Source organism: Motacilla alba, chromosome 9, assembly GCF_015832195.1.
Source record: "Motacilla alba alba isolate MOTALB_02 chromosome 9, Motacilla_alba_V1.0_pri, whole genome shotgun sequence".
NCBI classification, from domain to species: Eukaryota; Metazoa; Chordata; class Aves; order Passeriformes; family Motacillidae; genus Motacilla; species Motacilla alba.
In genome coordinates this window covers 15577025-15593685 of record NC_052024.1, presented here as the reverse complement: position 1 = coordinate 15593685, position 16661 = coordinate 15577025, and the positions used below count along the sequence as shown (strand labels likewise).

The 16661-nt window shown below is 47.8% G+C and overlaps 1 long non-coding RNA gene across 2 annotated transcripts; it reads left to right on the top strand.

Moving 5' to 3' along the window:
• Positions 1-104: 104 nt before the first annotated feature.
• LOC119704425 lies at positions 105-10660 on the top strand. Of its 2 annotated transcripts, none has more exons than XR_005257971.1 (4): positions 105-932; positions 5318-5387; positions 5774-5854; positions 7171-10660. It is a non-coding gene; the product is annotated as an uncharacterized LOC119704425 (long non-coding RNA). The 2 variants fall into 2 exon arrangements; XR_005257970.1 differs by having other exon boundaries at positions 5774-5871.
• The last annotated feature ends 6001 nt before the right edge of the window (positions 10661-16661 follow it).

Here is a 16661-nt window from a genome sequence, read left to right as displayed (position 1 = left end):
GGGTCTCACGGCGTCGCCCCCCGTCCATCCCCCTCCCCGTTCCCCCCCTCCAGCAGTGGTCGCGCCCGGCCGGCGGGTCACGTGGCGGCGGGTGCTGTCGGTGACGTGGGGAGCGCGCGGGCGCGGAGCAGCGCGCGCGGCGCGGACCGAGCAGCGGCGGCGGCGGCGGGAGAGGAGAACGGGGGGTCCCGGGCACAGCTCCGGGCGGTGCAAACACACATCACACCCCCTGCCACCACCAGCCTCCGCTTCTGGTTTTTTTGTTTTGTTTTTTGTTTTTTGTTTTTTTGTTTTTCCCTCCCAAACCTCTCCGAAAACGAGCGAAGAGATCTTGGAAAAAAAAATGCGCCTTTTATGTATATATATATATGCATATATATATATATATATAGATAGATATAGGTATTTTAAATTATCATTTATCTTTTATTTATTTTTTATTTATTTATTTTGGGGCGGGGGGTCACTTTCGCGTTTCTAAAACACCCTCCCCCCCAAAAAAAATACCCTAAACCAACCAAACAACCCAGCGAGCAAAGCCAGGAGCCAGCTGCATTGTTCTGGATTTTTACTTTTTTTCTTTAATTATTTTTTCCCTCATTCAGCTTTTTTTTATAAATATTTTTTTGCAAACAGCCACACTCGGCTCAGGGCCTCCAATGGGATTTACTCTTGGGGAAAGAAGCTTTTTCCTTAAAGACGGTTCCCCATGAACTCCCGATATTCATTTTTGGTTTTATTTTTAATTTTTTCTTCTTCTTTTTTTTTTTTTAATTTCTTTACCAGAATCCTTCAGACATAAAAAAAAAAAAAAAATTGATGATTTTTTCTTCCTTTATTTTTTTTCCATCCGTGTTCTCTTTTCCTTTCCAGGACACTGAAGTGGTGGGTTAATTCTGTGTAGCTGTTTTGTTATTGTTGCAAAATAACCTGTAAGTCTATAAATATTCTGCTTGTATGGAATTGTTGTACTGTGCTAGGGATGCAAAATCGCTTTGGCTTTTCTGGAAAGGGAATTTATTTCTGCACTTTTTGCGTCTTGCCGGGCAAAGGCCTTTGCTGGGAGATGGGAGGGGGGGAACGATGCAAAGCCTTGCAATCGGTGTCTCGGGTGGGTTTCGCAGGGGGTGCAGAGGGGGGGACCCGTCACCCCAACCTTCCCTGCTCCCCTGTGGAGATGGAGCTCCGTGGATGTGAATCTCTGGAGGTTTCTGCCTCTGTCCCCCAGCCTCGCGTGTTTATTCCTTGGGGGCCTGCAGCAAGGATTGCGTTTAGGGGTGGTTCAGATCGCTCATTTTGCTTTCCCGGACGGGTTTTTGGGCTGCGAGCTGCCGGTCCGGGTGCTGGGGAGCGGGGGAAGGCACGCTCTGGGCTGTGAAGGCATTCCCGGGCCCTGGTGATTAATAGAAATTTGTTTACGAGAATAACCACCGCAGGTCACGGTGTCCTCGGTCCACTGGTGCAGTTGCTCGGAGCTACTGATTCCAGCACTGGCGAGCCCACGGAGCGGCCGCCTTGGACGCAAAGTGCCCGGGTGCTGCCTTTATTTTGATTTCTCAGCTGAGCTCTTGAACCGAAACATTTTAAAGCAAGGAGGTTGGGCGGCGGGGGGTGGGGGTAATAAATTAGGAAGAAAGCCCTTCTGCTAATACGACTCGTCATTAAAAATAGCCCGGTGGCAAGACAGGGATGGTACTCCCGAGACACTTGAGGTGGTACAGATATGCTGGAGGGACGGCTTCCCTGTAGTTAAATGCAGTGTGGGATTCCCAGGGAGTGAGTGCAGCTGGAGCTGTGTGACTTGTGCGACTCCGATCCCGGCCCGGGGCAGGGAGGGGGCTCCCGGCTCTGCGAGTGACCGAAGGAGGGACGCACCCAAGAGCAGCAACTCTGTTCCGGGATTTTGATTTGGTTTCTTTTTCTTTTTCCCCAGCAATGAAACCCAAAGGAAGGGGGCTGTTGGGAGCGACAGATCTGTTCTGTTTGTCATTCCTCTGCAGCGTGTGACGCTTTCGCTTTAGCCGGAGCCCCGCGAGCCCAGCGCCCGCGGGACGCTCGGGAGCAGCAGCGAGAGGGCTGCCGCTTGGGGGATTTTTGGTGGAGACCCGAGGTCGAGCACAGCTTCCGTTCAAGTAGCACTCTTACGGGGGAGATTTCTCGCTCTGCCTGGCCACAGCCAAGCCGGGCTTGCATCAGAGTTTCCATCCTAACCCGCCTCGTTGCGGGGACACAGGGAGCAGCCAGCAGCATCCCTTTCGGTCTGGGAGCTGAGCGGCCTGGGCGCCTTTGCTGAGCTTTTGGCCTTTCTGCTTTGGTGTCATACCCTCTCCTACTCGCTCGCCGTCACTCAGGGCCCGGCTGCAGCTACCCACGGGCTCTTGCCACCCGCCTCTGCTCCCCGCTGCTTCCTGCTGCCCCAAAAGCAGCAGCGGTCCCTGTGCTGCCTCGCTGGGGACTTCGGGGAGCTGGGGATGGAGTCATTTTCCTGGGAGCCCTCTCCCGCCGTGTGCCAGAGGGATCGTTGCTGAGTGAGGCCTTGACACCCTCTTCCTTTGCCTGTCCCAGCTCGGGAGCAGCACGGCAGCCGCTGGCAGTGGTGGTGGCTGCCAGGGCGGACACCTCCCGGTGGGACAGCTTCCCCTGCCTCCGCAAGCGACAGCAAGTGTTTTCTCTTTGGGGAACAACGGCGGCCCCGTGGTGGGGAGGGCTGCTGGTGGGAGTGTGCAAAGCCGCCGGCAGCCCCATGTCGGCTGTGGGACGCTTCTCAGTGGCCCCGGGCTCGGCGTGGCTCCTGCACACCCACGAGGTGCCTGGGCGGCACGTGGAGGAGCAGCCGCTCGGCCCTGCCTGTGGGAGGCTGTGGCAGCCCCTCTGGGGGGGTCAGCCCCACTTTCCCCCCCTCTCAAAAACACCCTCTGTGCTGCAGAGAGCTCCTCACTCAGGCAAGGGTTTGAACCCCTGAGTGCCACCCCTCAAAGTGGTGGCAGTGCTGGAACAGGGGTGATGCTGCTGGGAAATGGTCCCCCTTGGAGTTGGCAGGGGTATTTCTGGTCGTGCTGGAACGGCTCCAAGGAGCAGGAGCAGAGGCAGGAGCGGTGCCGGGCATTGCCACAGGTGCCTCACACTCTCCCACGGACTGTCCCTCTCCAGCTTCTTCATGTCCTCCCCTGGCAAAGCTCCTGGGATGAAAAACAACCCCTCTGCCTGTGTGCTGGCGTGCAGGGCACAGAGCAGTGTGAAATTATTCAGCCATCCCTGGGAGCTGCAGTTGGGTGCTGAAGGGCCTCGGAGCTGGAGGTGCTACTTGGCAGTGAGGGAGTCCCTGGGTTTGGGTTGTTTTCCCCCAGAGGACACAGAGCAGGTTTTTATGGTATATTGAGGCCAGTGCGTATTTTTCCCAGGTGAACCGCACCCCTGGAAAGAAATGCCTTGTCTTCTACAAAACACTGCTTAAATAAACAGTACCCCACTATAATTTTTTCTTTTGAAATTAACTCCTTCAGGCCATAAGGCTTCCCCATCCTCGCACAAAAATAACTGCCAGGACTTTTTAAGGGAAAAAAAAAAGTGTCTAAGAGAGAAAAGTTCAGCCTGACAGAAGAGAGCCTGTGAACCTCTCCCCTTCCCCGTAGCCCTGAGGATGGGTTTCAGGAACAAGCCTGCCCGTTTTGGAGCTGGGTGCCGCTGCTTGAGGATGGGTTTCAGGAACAGCCTGCCCATTTTGGAGCTGGGTGCCACCGCATGAACGTTACTTAAAAGGAGTTTTGCGCATATTAATGTGAATGCAGCGAGGCCAGGCTGCGCAGGGACAGCCGAGTCCCTGCCTGAATTCAGCTATCTTGTTTTCTAATCTAACCTACTTTTTTTTTTGCCTTTTTTTTTTTTTTTCAGAGGCCGGTGCTTTGCAGGAACCTGTTCTCAGTGCAATCTCAGAGCTTTTTGTGGGTGTCTGATTTCTGTAACACGTTTTGGTTTCCAGTATGAATGTAATGTACAGAGAACATCATGACACTGCTCTAGGTGTATGTGATCTTATCTACCTGACATTTAAGGTTTTTTTAAACCGTCCAATACATCTGATTTGCATAAAAATCACGTGATTTTACTTTTTTTCCTCCTTTTTTTCATGCATCATCATAACAAACTACTAAGGTTTACCAGGCTGTTTTGTGTCTGTCAGCATGAACACGGGGCCCGTTTCTCTCGTCTTCATTCCTCCCTGGTGGAGGTTGGGGATGTGAAAGGTAGCACTTGGAGGGGACTTACGATCCCAGCCAGCCACTGAGATCCTAAATAAGCAAATGTGTGCAGTTTAACTTCCCAGAAAACAAAGCAGCTGAGCATGCATGCCATGCAGTTGTTGTTAATTTCAATAGTTGAGACTTCTTTTTATTGATAAGGAAACTCCTCTGGAACAGCCCCCCGGATCCCAGCAGGCTCCCCCTGCTGCAGCCGTCCTCATTACAAAACAAGGCCGCAATTAAAATAAACTCCAAGAGCTAAACAAACTGCTGCCTCTCGCTGGTCATGTGTTAGCTTTAGCCTTTAACGCAGAACAAAATGTTTTCCTGGGTATCGGAAGAAGCTGGGAGGAGAAGAGGGAGCAGCAGCTGGGCGTATGGGAAGGGCAGGGAGTGGGGTGCTGCAATGCTCATCGGGGCTCCTTTCTCTTGCTTTCTTTTTATTTTTTCTTGTTGTAAATTTGAGTGTTTGTGTTCTAACTCGGCCTTTACTGCAAGGGAAAGGGCTGGAAGTGGAAAAACTTGAATGTTGGGGTAAAACCTGGCTGTCCCAGCACGCCCTGGGCACACCTGACTGTACCTCGGCCCCTGGCCCAATCTGTGTTACTCCCTTCACGTCTCATGCAGAGGCTTTAGGGGGTTGCAGATACCACTTGGCATCTGCCAGCATCTGGATGGGTACTGGGAAGGGAAGCACAGGGTGCCCTGGAGGACAGGACCAGGGGGATGAGGTCTGGATGGAGGGAGGGACAGCCAGGGGCTGTGGAGAGGTGTGTGGCTGGCCGGCCCTCAGTGCCTCCATGCCACGCCATGGCTCCCCACACGGCCTGAGAACACATTTTAATCCCTGTGCCATGTCCAGACATCCCGTTTGGGGTAATGAATCACCCTCGGATGAATTCTCTGCTAGAAGAGCTGCTTGGATGATGGAGGGCTGTACATCCACGCTGTGTGCACATCAACCCCCAGGATAATATTCTGGCAAAATTGCCCAAATAACTGGCATATCTGCTTGGTGCTTGCTGCCAGGAGACAGTGTAGACTTGCCTGTCAAAAATTACTTTCTTGCCACATAGGAGCAAGATATCTGCCTGTCTCCTGCCTGATCTCCCAAACTGGCTGAGCATAAACAGCACTTCTCGGAAGGTGGGTAAGGACTGTCCCCATTGCACTGAGCACTCACAGCCCCACATCAGTTCTGCCCCATCTTAGATTTAAAAGGGAAACTTCATCCTAAAGTTTTCAAGCTGCAGATAATTACCTCCCACCCCACCCTGGACCCAGTCGATTTTTAACCGTTTATGGACCAAAGCCTGTCCATGCCTAAGTGGGGCTGTGCTGGGCAAGAAGCCTCCTGGCAGGGGATGTGGTGGGGGAGCTTTCACCTGATCAGCATCCCCAGCAAAATCCCTTGCTTGTCCCCAAATCTTGTCATCCTGGCACACACCAAACAGAAGTGTGTGACCAGTGGAAGCTGAAAATCCCTGGCCCGTGGCTGAGCAGCACTACTGACCTCTTTTTCTTTTCAGCAGATCTGTCAGCGTTCAGATGTTACAATGAAAAAAACCTCACTAACCCCTACAGATACTTCTCTGATTAGGAGTTGTGCTGAGGTAGTTCAAACCCAAGCGTAAGTTGCTTTGTTGGGGAAAAAAGTAATAAAAAGAATAAAAGGCAGTGCTTGCTTTGAATGGTTTATAATATTATTTATTACTCCTACGTCTCAGAGAATCTTGCAGATACCTGATATTAAAAATCAGCAGAGAGACTAAGAAGAAGGACAATGCCTCAAACTTTTAGAAGCACAAGCACATTGTAATTAAGAGAGGGATTTGCATTGACCCTGATCATTTTGAAACAGGCCTCTAAAGTTCAGGCTAAACTAGCCTGGTTTATTTCTGTTTTTCCTTTAATAACTCCCCGGACGCTCAGCCAGTAGAGTACTGTGTGAATTTCAATTTCTCTCTTCAAATAACACATCGACATAATTTTTATATTCTTTGAAATGATCTGTGCAATTTTGTTCATGGAAACTCTTTGATTTAGACTTAAAGGATTTAGTGACTGGATAGGAGAGTATCTGGAAGTAATGGTGAAAATGGTGATTATTTGTTTTACTGCCTTCTGGAATTCTTTTATTTCTCCGTACTATCTCTAAAAGCATGTCTGGCAGTAACAAGCTGTCTCTAAAAAGAATTCAATTAAATGTATTGCCAACAGAATATTTTATAATTTTTTATACCAGTAGTTAGAGTGTTAAATAATATATTAGTAGATTTATAGACTACATTTAGGTATGACTATGAATAGCTACAGTAAAAACTCAGAATATTCATGTGAAAAGGGAGGGGAGGAAGTTTGGTTTCTGGGGTTTAAGATTTTTTTCTCCTCGTCCTTATTTGAGTTTCAGTTTTAGGACTTAAAAAGAATTAGATTTTCACATCTTTTTTCTGTTATTCTCGTGTGACAAGAAAAAGTCAGCTATTTTTTGAGAAAAAAATTCCCGTGAGATTTCTCCTTTTTAAAATAATTAAATATTAAAGGAGTAAGAAAGAAGCAGGCAGATCCTACGATATGGACATGAATCGAATGGGATATTTATTTGCATAGGTACATGGCAAACAGGAAAAAATCGATCCCGAAGCTGTATGAAATTGCCAGTTACTCCATTACAGTGTTACAAATAGATTATTGCCCATAAGAATGTAACTCTTAATGTACTAAAAATAATTTAATGCCTAGGATTATTTTTATTTAATTTGGTAAATGACAAATATATTTTTGATTCCTATAAAGCAGAAATAAACCATCTCCCAGGAACTGGGAACTAAACCCAACTGCTCCCCCCACCCCTCCTATTTTTTTATTGACTTTTTTTTCTTTTTTTTTTTTTTTCCTTTTCTTCTTGTTTTCTTTTTTCTTTTCAAAGTCTCATCGGCTCTTCTGAATTTTGCAGCTCATTTCTCATTCCTTCTCCCTCAATAAAAACACTTTTCATCAGAAAACTTGATACTTTTCTTCCTTCCGAGCCTCCCTGCGAATTGCCTCTCTCCCTCCAGACAAGTTTCGAGGATCAACAAGTTAACCTACTGAAAGATTACAAAGGTACAAGTGGGCTGCTTAAGAGGTGAATCATTAAACGTAAGGTGAAGTATACGACTGCAGAAGGTTTCAATTAAAGTGACAGTCGAGGCAGCCTTTGCCTGCCCGGGAAGGTTTGCTTTTATCGTCAGAGCCCTGCTGGGAGCTGTGTCCATCCCAGGCAGAGAGGTTTGGTTCCCAGTGTCCGCATTCTGCATTCCCAGGTCTGCTGCTGCCCCAGTCCTCACTCCTGAAACAACTCCACCGGTTTCAGCGTGATAAATTCGACTGTGACAGCGTTAAAATATGGGAAAGGAGCCAGATCTCCTTCATGTCCCATTCAGGCTGGAATCAAGGAGTCCTCCTCGGAACTGCCTTCACCCAATGCTCCTCATTACCACGTCCGGAGGAAGAGCAGGATCGAGCCCACAACCTTCCCCATTACTTCCCAAATCCTTCTCGCCCCTACTTATTTTTATGTTTTTAAATTAGTTTTGGTTTAATATCACAGTATATTTAATGAGCAGCTCCAGGGTGGAGGGAGAAATGTGAGATCCTTGCTGGGTGGTGGAAATCCTGCCCCGCTGCTGCCTTGTCCCCACATCCCTGCGTCTGCTCGGCGTCGGGTACCCCTACTTCTCCTGCCAAATGTCTCATGGGTGCCCAGGGACTGTTTGCCCTGACACAGAGCCTGTGTCCATGCACAGAGGGTAAGGCACAGACAACCAGTCCACGGGCAACTGCCCCTCATGGAGGTTCCGCGTGCTTGGAAGCAGTATGTGCAATGCTGGGCTTTTTTTTCCTGGCTTTTTGGAGTACAGACAGCACAGTGGTAAGGCAGGAGCTAGAAAGGGGTCAGGCTAGATATTGTCCTGACATGGAGCAATGCTGTGACATTTTTTGTCACTTCACTGATTTAAATTTTAAGTATTTCTGAGTTTTATATTTTGCTCTGACTTGTTCCCATATGGCAGCCCCGAGTGTGGATGATATCCTCTCCACAAGGATGCTCCAGCGATTGGGTTAATTCCCTCCTACTAATTCCTTACATAATCATGCGGGCTCAGATCCTCAAAAGTATTTGTGTGCCTGCCTCCCTTGGAAATCAGAGAGTTTAATTGTCTGCTAAAATTATTGTGTTTTGTTTTGAAAGCAGAGGAGGAAATAACAAACTTGGATTTTATGAGATTTGTTTGCCTCTCTGTGGTCACAGAGCACTTTTTTTACCTTTGCAAATGAATTTCCTGTTAAATAACGTAGAGCCCAGATTACAGATGGGTTTTTAGACAGTGACCAACAGGAACTTGAGTGCCAGCAGAGGTTAGGGAAGCTGGGTCTTGGCCCTATGGTACTTCTGGTCCTGGTTAGTAAAATGTGTGTAGGACAATGGCAGAGTCTTGAAGAAATGCTGGAGGGAAGAATCCATTAAAGCCTGTGAGATGCTGAGATAGGAGGATAATAGAGATCACGTCAGTGAGAGATGCCATCTATTACAGATAACGATTGCACAGCTGACTGCATCTCCCCCTCTGGAGATGGCTCCTTTCTTAGTTTCATTTTTGGTTGTACAACCCAAAAGAATTCTTCTCACTCCTTGGCATTTGTCCCCTTCAGATATTTCATGCAATACGGAAGAGGGAGGAATCAAAATTCCATGACATTGAAGTTCATTGCCGATTCTGCTCACGTCAGTTGAAATCAGTCACTAAAACCTCAGCCCGCAGGACCCCGTGCTCTGTATTTTTCTAGTCTAGGTAATCGCGATGGCAGCAGGGGGAGGTAAGTAGAAGGAAAAAAGAACTGATTTCATTAGGTGTTAGAGGAGCTTATTAGAAAACAGGAGGAAAAAAAAGCAATAAAATTATGAAGACGGGAATTAAAACAAGTGATGAAATCCAGTCTCTGCTGACTGCAAGGGGACACTTCTCACGCACCCTTTCTTGGTTTGGAAGATGCCCAGGCATTGATAAACATTTTACGAGAATTCAACTCCACAGCAGCAAGCGGCGGCGAATACCAAGAGAAAATATACTCGTGTGCCAGGATCAGCCCAGCAGCTTCAGAGGCAGCGTTTAACCTGCTGTCTCACAGCCTCTGGGCCCTGTTTGGGTTTGTTGTCAGCCAGCAATCTGGATCTGCACTATACCTGGGTTATATTTAGGACAATTAAATTAATTGCTGGAACAGACAACCCTTTTTAGACCCAAGGCGCTTTGCCCCCCTTCTCGATACCGTAGGGCTGATGTAGTGATTCTGGGGCTTTGGCTTGGCAGTCAGAGCAAGTGTGTGTTTTATGTAAGAAGCAGCAGTGGGGATGGATGCTGCTAGACAAATATTTGGTTAATTTTTGTAATTATTAGTAATAACAATACTCTGCTTTCTCAAGCACCTTTCATGTCTGGGTGCTTTTGAAACACTGGTAAAGCCAAGGGATGGAGCTTTATTCTAGGGGCTGTAATTAGCTTTAGCTCCACTTTGTAGATGTGGAAAGTGAGGTGGAGGGAGGTGAGAGGATTTGAGGTACAGCAGAGTTGGGGGGCAGTGCCCTGAGCAGCAGCCAGCAAGAACCACCAGAAGTAAAGCTCTGCCAGCCTCTTGGTTGACCTGTTCTGAGAGACAAGCTCATCTCACCACACTGTGCTGATATTTGGGCCAGCTCCTGAGCCAGGAGCCTGAACTTTTCCTCCTAGGAGGTTCAAATATACCCTGTCCAGGAGGATATCCCTTGGCCACCTGCCCCACCTGCCCGTGTCATCTCCTGTCATTGTCAGAAGTGATGGGACAAGATGGTTTCATGTAGTTCCTCTTCCCAACCCTCCTCCTGACTGGGCTCCGTGTGCCCAGGGGATGAGAAGGGTCCCTCAGTGACCAAGAACAGGAGGGACCTGCTGGGCTTTGGAGCCTGGTCCCCACAGGCCTGGGTTACCACATCCTCTTTGGCCAGGTTGGCTTTTTGCCTCTGCCTGCCTGTCACAAGACCTCTTTCCCCACATGGTTAGGGTGTTTCTTCCAGTTTCCTCCCTGAGCTGGTTCGCAGACCATTGGTCCCCCACCATGCTTAGGTCAGCTCTGTACCAGCTTTGCCCTTTTGCTCTGGTCTGCTCTAGATCTCTTGGACATCTGTGTCCAGGCTGTGTTTGTCTTGGTAACAAATAAGTAGCAAACTCAAGAATTTGCCATTATCCCTTAGGAAACTCACTATTTCATTCCAAAATGAATCCTCTGAGATTTCCAGGCATGGATTGTTATTTGCATGGGCTCTTCTAGTCTGCACCTTCCTCTAGTAGGGTCATGTCATGTTAGCTAGGATCTAAAACAAGGATGGGTAAGTTCTAAATCGAATCTTGAGTAAAAAAAAAAAAAAAAAAAAAAAAAAAACCAAAACCAAACGACAAAGAATTAATAATCTATCAGTTCTATTCTATTTTTTTTCTCTTCTGTTCCATTCTTATCCACCCCGAATGTGTCTTCCCAGCAAGTTCCCTGGCTTAGGCCTTCAGTGCCAGCACAGAGATTCTGGCTGTAATGCTGAAATTAGTTGAGCCCAGCAGATCGTCAAAGCTTCAACCCGACACAAGGATTCAATCACCTAAGTATATTTTCAGCTCCCAATTGACCTGGTGCTTCTCTCTTATTATCCATGCACAATCTCTCCTGCTGTGCCAAGATTCCTGTGTTCTTCATTTCTCTTCCGTTTCTGATGCCACAAAGTCAAGTGAATGTCTTCAAGGAAATCTCGGTAATAAAACCTATTTCCTCTTCCCAGCTGCAAAGAGAAAGCAGAGTAATAGTTTCTTTATCCATCAGGGACCGGTTAATGCCTCACTCCTCATCATCACCAAATGCAACTAATAAAGGAGTAAAGGAGATTTGGCAGTTTAATGCAGCAGCTAATTTTGTGCCTGCTGCCCTGCCAGAAAGTATTTTCACTTTTGGGTGATGCCAGAACAGCAGAGCTGATTAATTAGCCTTCTCTTGAGCAGGAAGAGCTCAGCTAAGATGCCTGAAGCCCCCAGACATCCCAGGCAGTGGCCAACCTTGTTAGCAGCCGGCATTCCCGGTATCTCAAGGGTTCATCGGCCTGCCTGTCTGGGTAAGGCAAAAAGATGACAGTGCAGAGCTTTCCCTCGGGAGGGAGCAGGTCTGTTACACAGATCAGGTCTAGCTCTGAGACAGACAGAACTGGCTGGAGAATGCTCAGAGCATGGAGGCACTGGCACAGCACCACTGACGTGGTGGCTCACAGCGGGTCACTGCAGAGCCCAGCGTTGCCTTGGAGGGAGGCAGTGCACAGACTTCCAAGTCCCTCTGCAGATGTGGCTTTGGAGGGGTCAGCACTGCAGCTGTTGCACACAGGCGTGGAGATCCGTGGAAAACAGTGCTCGAGAATAGTAAATATGTTTGTGAAACGAGCAGAAATGCAAAACAAGGAAACTCCAGCCTTGATAGGGAGTCTCTCAGCAGAGACATTCAGACTTGTTCCTTGACTGAGAACAATCAAACACACAGAAAACACAGGCCACGTGTGAGGACACCCTCCAGAACAGCATGAGCTCCACAAGACTGCAACAAGCAGAGCTCCTGTGCTGGTAAAGTAGTGCTCTCTATGGGTCATTAACACCTCCTGAGCTCTCCCTCTCCTGCCTTCATCTTCCAGGAGGTGTTTCTGAACAGCTTAAGCCAATGGACAGATTAATTAAACTTGAGGACAGGACCAGGCAGTTTCTGCAGGGCCTGGTCATTTTCCTTTCCATGTAATTTCTCAGAGGTTTTATGGTAATGCCTGGAAGAGTTTGCAAGACCAGGAACTCGATGAGTGTGTTCACAGACAGAGAAACTTCCTTCAAGCACATGAGATGTTTAGGATCCAGCAAAACAAGTCCTTTGTTCTTGGTTGGGTCCTCTTTAGATGCTGTAACAGTAATGATAATACTGAGAATTTCAGTCTGGAGACTTGGACAGCCTCTGCTGTCTGGGAGCTGGTGAGGGGACAAGTAGCTGCAAAGAGGGGGGCAGGTAGATGGTGTGGGGTGCTTCTCCTCTGGACCTGCCACTGGGCCACAGTATGAACCTGGGCAGGTACACCAGTGAGAGCATCCTCACAGGGGCTGGATAACTCTGCGCTTTTGTAATGGGTGCGGAAAAAGAGATGCTCCAAAGAGGCCCTCCAACTAAAGGAGCAGTCCATGGCAGGCTGGCTGTGCCCTGCAAGTACCTTTAGAGACCCCCTAGATGACTGCCTCAAGTGTGAGCACCAGCCTTGCAGGTGTTCATACACAACCCGTTTGGGCTTCTTCTGGCTATTCCTGCCTCCTTGGGCTTTCAGAGCATCACTTCTGCCAGCCCCATGTGTCAAGCTGAATTTCCCCACTTGGTTATCTTTTCAGGGAGACAAAGGCTTGAACAGCTTGAGCACATCTAGTAGGAAGCAAGGGCTTATACCCTGCTGCAGGTAAGTGAGGTTTAAACCAGTCTGTAAAGAAATCCTGTTGGAGGGAAGCACGGTGTGTCTTGGACAGAGACACAGAGCAGCTGGTGATAGCTGAAACTTGCCGTTTCTACGTGCCAGACTGCTAAACTGCAACACAGACAGAGGAGACCTTGATTCAGCCAAGGAGATAAGGTGTTTCAACTGGTACAAAGTAGCCAGTACAGAACTAGACTGCATATGCAGAGAAAGTTGAAATGTTGAGGTGGTGGTGCAGCCTGGAGATGGGGCACAGCCTTCAGGCACAGCATGCCATGATGTGTTATGGAGATAAGGAGATAACAAGAACACAGCCAGAGAATGGAAAGAGTATCAGTTTTGCATTTTTCTGCCGTGAAACACTTTTCCTTGTTAAATGTGTAGTATTGGTGTTTCCTTCACATTGTAACCAACTTCATGATGAGGGGAAATAAGTTGCTTTTCTTGCACAATCCAGCTTTGATATGGTTAATCCAGTTGGTAGAAGACCCCCGGGGTTGCTTATAGGATGCAATGATGACGCTGTTAGGAAGGGTGGCCTTGGTGCTTCCCAGGCATGGTGGTGTGTGTGCAGTATGAGAGCTCGGTGAGGCCGAAGGCTCCCCCTGAGCTTGCAGGGCAGCCCCTGTGCCCAGGTGAGGCTGCTCAGGGTTGGGTGGGCTCGGCACAGACGGTGCTGCCGGGGCCATGCGCTGGCTGCGTGCTTCACAGAGACTGACAAATCAACTCGCCCGGATTTATCTTGCTTTCCCAGATGATATCTTGCAATGTCTCAATCCTATTGCTCCAGCCCAGGCTGGCAGATAAGAGGCAGCTCGTGCCTTGCTGGGGCAGGGTTTAGGCAGCCAGTGAGTCCAGCTGGCAGGAAGCACATTGCCTGACTGTGAGGGGACGGAGCTTTCTGCTGTGGCAGTCACGAGATCAAGAAATGCTTTTTCTTCAGAAGAACTTGTTGATTTTAAAAATAAAGCAGCCATGGCCTATGCTCCAAGGAATGTCTGGGATCAGGAAAAATGGAAAGGCATTTTTCTGTTCCTAGAGCGATTTGCACTGTAAAACCTAAACAATGTTTGTTCCTCTGGACCTCCCCAGCTCCACACTTCTGTGGTATTTATCAACACAGTGTTTTAGTGAATGATCTTCCTCCAGTTAACTAGCATGACTTAAGTAGCACGGTGATATTGCCAAATTCCTGATATCTGACAGCTTCCCTCTTCCTGCCCACAGCAGCCAAGTGGATCCAGGGAGTGCTTCATTCATGGAGCTAACAGGCTGACCTGAAAGTATCTTGGACAAGCCTAGGCCCAAACCTGTAAAAACTTATGCACATGCTCAGATTTTATAGCATGAGTAATCTCAGAGACGGAACATATTACTGCTATAATTTATTCATACATACTATCTCTATTCCTCTCTCCCCCTATTATCTGAGTGTCTTGTAAACATTAATGAATGATTCTCAGGTCCCTGCACACTGCTTCATTGTTTGGGCAGCCGGTCACAGGGAATGATTAAAGTGATGAGAAAAAATGGCAGGTTGGATTAAAAAATGTCTGGTTTATTAACCTTCCTTTGCCAAGCTTCTGGAACATAGGAAATTCAAGCTACCCTCATGTGTTTTTTGAGACGTTTCAGAAAATAGGAACCATTTCCCAAGCTGCTTTGTTCCATTCCCTTCTGAAAGGTTTGTGAAAATCATTAGAAGTGTCTCCAAACCTTGCTGCCACTAAAGAGTTAATGTACATAGCTACAAACCAGATTTTCAGGTCATTTTGGATGAAAACCCATTTCCTCTTATTTAACTTACCTCTTAGAAAAATGTTGCTCCTAACCTTGGCTACCTTCTTTTATTGACCACTGCCGTTTTCAGTGGGACCTCAGAACGACAGGATTGGCCCAGGTGCAGCCAGGCTGGGCTGTGTGACCAACTGCCTTCATCCCCCAGAGGATGCTCATCCCCTCCAGCCCTGGGTACTCGTGCAGGGAAGCAGCCTCTGTGTCCCCACCAGGAAAAGGAATTTCACCAGGGGGCAAAGCCTGAAGGGTTGGTTTTCTGCAGCCATGCATGTGAGATGGGGACCTCATGTTGAGGGTTTGGGAGTGACATTTTCTGTCTCTGCACCCATGACCTGGTTGCTGTGGGGTTGGAGCAGGTTGTCTCAGTGTGGGATCATGACTTGGGGTGGGTTCCCTGACCTTCCCTAGGGACTGGCCTTGTGCCTTCTGCCATTGTGGGAAGGAGAATGACCCTCATGAACTCAGCCAAGAGCTGGAAGACCTCCAGCTGCCCCTTGAGCTCTCTCTATGTGACACCACACTGGGGGGAAACCTTGCCAGAATGTTAAAAGGACAGAGCTGCCCAAACACAGTATGGAAAGCCTGGTCTGGAGATGTATCCTCAGCAGTGAGAGGTTATGATTTGGTATGATTGTCCAGTTGAGTTAGTTCACGCAATGGCAAAGGGCTGGGAGATATCCTCAATTCCCAGGCTCAGAGCTGGGGATGGGTGCAATTATTTCACCTGAAACTTCCCTTGTGTGAAAAATGCAAATTTGGTGACAAATAGTTTTGAGCATTAGTGCTGGTTGAACTAAATTGTTTGTCCTGAGAAAAAAATTCCAAGAAAGTACATTTGCAATGTTTATTTCAGTTTAAAATTCCCCTCCATTTTACTTGTAAATAGCTCCAAATCAAAGCACAGCATTTTCTCCTCACCTTTCACATTTTCTGTAATTTAAATTAATAGTCCTAGTTGCAATCTGAACTAATTCCCTCCTTCCTGACTTTTCAGAACTGTTCATGAAACAAAACAACTCCAAATTCATTTTTTCAGACATCTCTCCTTAGAATCATTAGACACATTAACATCCACCACATAAATGAAACCACAGGCTATCAATGTTTTGAGACAGCTGTATTTCCCACCAGAAATTTGCATAGCACCTTTGTAGCACTCTGAATTACTCTACCAATATTTTTTTGGGAAAAATGCAACTTACTGTTACTGAATCTAGAATTAGAAGACTAAAAGTCCCCAAGCAAAACCCCAGCCATGCTCTTAGCCACCAGTCCCAGGTCTCTCTTCCTGCCTATGTCTAGCACTGGGCAACCTTCATTCCTTCCCCACCTTTCCTCATTCTGTCTATCCCTAGGAAAGTGGTGTCATCCTGTTTTACTAACCCATTTCTCCCCTTGCAAAGCCCTCCTGCTGAAGGAGCTGGTGCAAAAAAAGGTTTTAAATTCTTTTTTATCACCAAAGCATGACCTTTCAGAGAGTTCCAGCAGCTATCTCTGCAAAATTTCCATTTTTGCCACCACTTAAGGTTTTCATCAAACTCCCATCTAACAAAGTGTAGTTCTCAGCAACTGGAAGCAGAAGCAATTCATCCCTCTGGGAAGTGGTATTTGTCTGCATCAAGAAAATTCTTGCGATTAGACAGAAAATGGATATTTCTTCCCCTGTAATATATACTTTAGAGAAATCCCCCAGCTCAATTCCCCTCCCCCCTCCAAAAATAATAAGAGCAGAAACAGAAAATAATGAAAAAAAATGCTTTTCCTGCAGAAAGCACCGTTTCCTGGTGAGGTCTGCCACCAGAGCTCCCACTGTGTCTCTTGGGAGGTTTGGGCTGAGAAGGTGCAGGAAGGCAGCAGCTCACCCTGATGGTTGTGTGCCTCCCACACCCCCAGGAAAGTGCAAGGTTTGGTTTCCCACAGTCAGGTGGAGGACAGTGGTGGGGCTGATGCTTTTCTCTGCTCTCTGCTGAGCCGTGTCTCCTCATCAGGGATGCTGATGGAAACGGCCAAGCTCCCTCCACCCAATGCCATGCTGGGATGTGCAGCGGGACAGCTGAGGGTTGTGTCCCTGGGTG